The sequence below is a fragment of the Suricata suricatta genome, chromosome 7 (assembly GCF_006229205.1).
Source record: "Suricata suricatta isolate VVHF042 chromosome 7, meerkat_22Aug2017_6uvM2_HiC, whole genome shotgun sequence".
Lineage (NCBI taxonomy): Eukaryota > Metazoa > Chordata > Mammalia > Carnivora > Herpestidae > Suricata > Suricata suricatta.
Window position 1 is genome coordinate 85,557,768 of NC_043706.1, and position 5,402 is coordinate 85,563,169.

Genomic DNA, 5,402 nt, shown 5'->3' on the forward strand with positions numbered 1-5,402 from the left:
CTAAATCCATACATGCTAATACTTAAGCAAAGAAAGCACCTGCTTCCTATAGGATGCAAAAACTGATAGCTAAAAGGAATAAACCTCCACAACTCCATTAAGAAAGCCAGTTTTAATGGATGTAGTCTCATTAATAAAATACATACATTATAATACATAGAAACAATATAAGACAAAGAGAAAGTGAACGCACCTCACACTTGAGGCTCCAACAAAAGATTTTGTTGGGCAGCGTAAGACTGCAAGGGTGGAGAAAAACACAGTACCAACCATGAGCAGGATTTGGGATTCAGATCCACGGCCTGTGTGTGTCAGGGAAATGGGAACTATTTGAATTACAGGGCTATAATTCCATCGAGAGATCCTGAGGACTGCATAAACCACTTGAGCCTACAAAAATTACTACCCCATATTTCAGTCACCTGTGGTTTGTTCTATGAGTAATTTACTGGCTGCCTCTGCACAGTATGTCATGTCAAACTTCAAACTTTGGATATTTCTTGGCAGTTTGATTTGTCTTTTACCTGAGGATGTGTCCATTCCTGTAACCAATCTTAATTGAGCATTTACTATATGTATCATGCCGTGGAAGGGATGGATCATGCGGTTCCCTTTGGGCCTCCACCTACTGCAACCCCTAAACCCTTAAAGTTATCCAACACCAGATATTGGGCTAAAGAGCCCTTCCTGTAGAATAAATACCCAACAATGGCAGGTAAAGCAAATGTTTGGTAAGGATGCAAAGACAAGCATTTGAGGATGGTGTTCCGCCCTAAGAGTTTCCCAAAGGTAAGGTACCCTCCTAGGAAGAGCTTCTGCACAGTGGCTTGCAAAAGCTGCTTTTAAGGAGAAGGGGTTGATCTAGCTGATGCTAAGACATGGGCACATACACCCAGTCAGCCCACACCACCTGCCTCCAAGCGCCTGGTGTAACGCCCTGTCCTTCCCTACCGCAGATGTCCTCCATCTCTGTTTTAACCCTTAAAAGACACATCTTGGCCTCCTTTGCTCCTTCAGTGCTACCGTTATTTACCAGCCTAAGATGCTAATGCTGGAAAGAGGATCCATGGCAGTGGGGGTTGTCTCAGAAAGATGAGGATCCAGCTGTACCAAGACTCCTTACACTTTAATAAGTGTAAACTCAGATCACGTGGTCTGTGGACCACCATTTTTAAACATCCAGACTCCTGGAAGTCTTTTTAGCCAAAGACAGACACGCTTCCTCCTTTCTACACCAGAAAGAGGGCACATCTGGAAGTTCATGACTTGGAAAAATAAGTTACCTTCAGGACTGCGAGAGCAGGGGAATGGTAGAGAGAGGCATGGCGGGCTCCCTCTCTTGCCTTCTTGGGCTGGAAGGACTCTCCCCACCACGGGGCCCAAGCCATCTTATTTGTCTCTCTCTTGTGGTATTTATCAGCATTTATCTTTTACCAGAGTTTTTATGTGTTCATATCTCACCTACCGCTGAGGGTAGTGTCAGTGTCTGATTTATCATTCTATCCCCCACTGTGTCAAAGAGATGAAAGAGAACACCTTTCTCCTTGGCTGTCTCTCCTTGCGGAAAGTCTGGTGAAATGAAGGTACTCAGCAGAGAAAACAGAAAAAATCAACTACAGCCAATCATTTATTATTAGTGTAAATAGAAAAAAATGTCAGTAAATTTTTACACAGCATCACTCCTTCAATGATGGAATGACGGGTAAAACAAAGTGGTAATTTCGTACCTTGGTAGATCTGGAGATGGGAAGGGCAATGGCAGGAAATACGGCAGGTGAAGGAGGCAAGTTCCAGGTCACGGAAAGCCTTTTGTGCCTGTTCTTTATCCCAGAAGCTACAGAAACAACACGGACAGTTTCCCTCTTTGAGTAGCTTGGCGGTGCTCATTTCAGCAGCACACATACTAAAGTTGGAAGAAAACAGAGAGGACTAGCATGGCCCCTGTGCCAGGATGATACCCAAATTCTTGCATCGCTTGGCAACAAGGTAAAGAACGGGTGTGAGGGAAGCGGACCAGAAGGAAGGAACCTAATAGGAGGTCGCAGCCCCGGAAGTTCAGGCTGAGCCAAAAGGGAAGATGGATTCAAACTGTTTTCAGGAAGCAGAAGCCACAGGACTAGGAGACTACAGGGGTCTTGCTTAGACATTCCGTGGCTTAGAAACACTGAGACCAGTAGACTGGGGGAAAGAGGATTATCATCTCACATCCGGACATGTGGAAACATCCACAGGCAGTGTCCCATGGGCATATATATCTGTGGGTCTGGAGAATGAGGAGCAAGGTCTGGGGTTAGAGAGGGAGATGTGTGCAGTGTCTGCTTATAGATAATGGAAAACAATGTGAGAGGTGAGCTCCTCTGGGCAGCAGGTGGTGAGAACCCTAAGAATCCTGCCACTTAGATGTGTTTACTCCTTCTTTTTCAGTCATTCCCCCAGGAATTCCCTAAGGCATCAAGGTGAATGAAGCATGTGGGGCCAACGGCCATGACCACCAGAAGCAGAGTGAACTAACCAAGGAAACCTTGTCAATGTGTGTGCAAAGGCAAACCACATGGCTGGCTGAGAATGATTCAGCAGAAGCGAATTAAATCAAGTCACTCCTCCATCCTCACAGCCTTCTACTCAAGAGGTTCAAATGCTAGAATGGTGTAGAGCTAGCAGTGCACAGTGGTGTCAAAGCTAGGCTCTTACACCCAGACACTGCACTTGAACCCCAGCTCTGCTGTTCACTTGGCAGAGATCCGGGACAAGTTACTTAAACCTCTCTTTGCTTCAGTTCCTCATCTATAAACTACAGATGCTGATACTGGTGATGCTGGTGATGCTGAGAAGGAAGATGGTGGTGACAACGATGGTAGCGTAGCGGTGGTCGTAATTATGATGGCAGCAGTGGGGACAGTGATAGTACCTATCTCACTGGGCCTTTGTCAAGGTTAAGTGAGTTGCATATGTAGGTTGCCAAGAACACAGTTAAGTTGCTAGGCCCATAGTAAGTGAGAGGCAAATGTTAGCTTCTGCTAGCTGATTTGGTAACTAAATTCCTTTTCCCAACACTACGAGAATCAACAAAGCAAGAGGTGGAATTGGTGTTTATTGGTAATAAGTGGTGTTCAGCTATCAGAAACAATGAAAAAAGGTGTGGGCAAGGAGGGACCTTGAAGAGCAAACTGCAAGACCCCTCATCTTATATACGAGGACACCAGGGGACACGGTCAGGGAGTTACTGAGAGAGGATCTTAAAGACAATGAAACATACAAATGCATGGTGCTAGACTTGTTTTCAAGTTGACTTATTTATTCTGAGAGAGAAACAGAGCACACAAGCAGGAGAGGGGCAAAGAGAGAGGGGGCGGGGAGACAGAATCCCAAGCAGGCTCCATACTGTCAGCTCAAAGCCAGAGGCAGGGCTCAAATTCATGAACCGTAAGATCATGACCTAAGCCCAAATCAAGAGTCCAACACATAACTGACTGAGCCACCCAGGCGCCCCAGGTGCTAAAGATTTTTACTCTCTCTCCAGCCCGTTTGCTTCCACTTTTACCCCCTTCACAAGTTCCAGCCCTGCGCCTCCTACCCGTCCACGTTCAGTGTGGCTAAAACCAAACACCGCTTTCCCACCCCCCTTCCACCCCCACCAGAGTCCTTTTCCCACATTTCCTACACCCGGCAGCCCCTAGCTCCCAGCAAGGCCTCATTACCTTGGCCCTCTCCTTCCCCACATCCAAGACTCGGCCTGCCCTTGTGCTCCGTGGCGGCATCTTCCCCTCCCCACTCCCTTCTCCCCCCTGCCCCACTTCTGACTTCTCTGGGAACCACTGATGTTGCCCAGCTGCTCAGCTACAGCCTCCTCTCTGACATGTCCTGCATCCAGGCTGTCACCAGACAAATCTTATTTAAACATTCTCTCCTCACGGTAGTCCCCTGCTCAGAAAACCTCCTCACCCTCAGAGGGGTGATGCCCACACAGTGTGGCCCAGGCCTCCTCCCCACTTACCCCCCATCTCAAGCTTGTGCCACCGGTGAATCTGGACTTCTTTAACATCCCTGCGCAGCCCTAAAATGTACACTATTTGCCTCTAAATGCCCCCAGCTAGTTGGAGGGAGGTCTGTGAGGGCGGAGAAGGAAGCAGCAGGATTTCCACACAATAAACGTGTGGATACAGTAGATACAGGGATGTGGGGCCACCCACAGATCTTCCCTCAACTCTCCTCCTCCCTTCCGAGGCTGCCTGTGGCCCTGCTTTAATCAGGGCTTACCTGGATACATGTTGAGCAGGAGTTCCTTAGTGTGCCTGCCCAGGCCAACACACCCCTACACCCAGGGGCAGGTAAACCTTCAATGCTAACAGGCCCTCAACGGGAGAGGACCCCCTAAGCCTTCACAGTGAGCGCCCCACCATGGAAACAGACCAGGTACCTTTTGGAAACACCAGGCAACACCACCTTGAGGAAGGCCGCTGGGTCTCTGGCCTTAGTTCTCCGAAGTTTTCTCTCACCCACAGCATAAGCCACTTTCACCTTGGTAGGTTTCAAAAGAAAAGTCTGTTGCTAATGGGAACGAGCCCAGCTGCGAAGTGTTTAATGGGTGCTGACAGTGGCCTTCTGGGCAAATGGAACAGGCGGCCCCTGAGAAAGCCAGGACACCAACTGCTCTGCCTCTCCTCTAAAAGGAAAGGAGGACAAAAATATGAAAAATCAAGTCATGGAATATTCAGGACAACTGGCAGCAAGATACTTCTCTTAACACTTCTGAGAACACAGCCCATTGGAAAGGCAAACAACCCCCTTCCTTCTGAAGCCTCTGAAAGCAAGGAGAGCAGGCTTCCCTAGGGGGACAGACACCAGGCTTGGGTCCAAAACCTCCATACAAGTTCTAGAAGGGTCTGGAGCTAATTTAAGTTGAAGTAGATATACATTTGTCCCAAAGCATTTTCAATTATGGGTCTATGGTAATAAGGGCCTATGTTAATAAGCAGTGCTGAATGGTTGCCATTTATTAGTCAAGAGAGAAAGGGGGTCTGAAAACCAAACTGTCCCCTCTAGAATGTGGGATTCAGAGGTTCTCGAATTTTCTACTTAATAGATCTTCCCATGGTTCGGAAAGTTTGGGATTTTGGATGTTATCTTATTGCAGTTTGCTCTAAATGCTGAGAAGCTAATATTCGAATAATAGTTGGTCAAATTTCTAGATAGGATTTCAAACACCTTAAATGTCTCCATCAATCCTGGCATGCCCTTAGGTCCAGCTGTCTTTCACTGTTCATCACCAGGCACATATGGATAGGACACTAGGTAAGAAGATTTGTATTTTTTAAATCTCACTGCAAATCAGTGATGAGCCTGTCTTAGCCACTCTACCCTAATTTACCTCCCGAGCCTCCTTCCTCATCTACCAAATGGAC

The 5,402-nt window shown here is 47.3% G+C and overlaps 1 pseudogene; it reads left to right on the forward strand.

The window, feature by feature from the left end:
- Window positions 1–1,879: 1,879 nt before the first annotated feature.
- Window positions 1,880–1,977, forward strand: LOC115297294 (annotated as a pseudogene).
- Window positions 1,978–5,402: the final 3,425 nt, after the last annotated feature.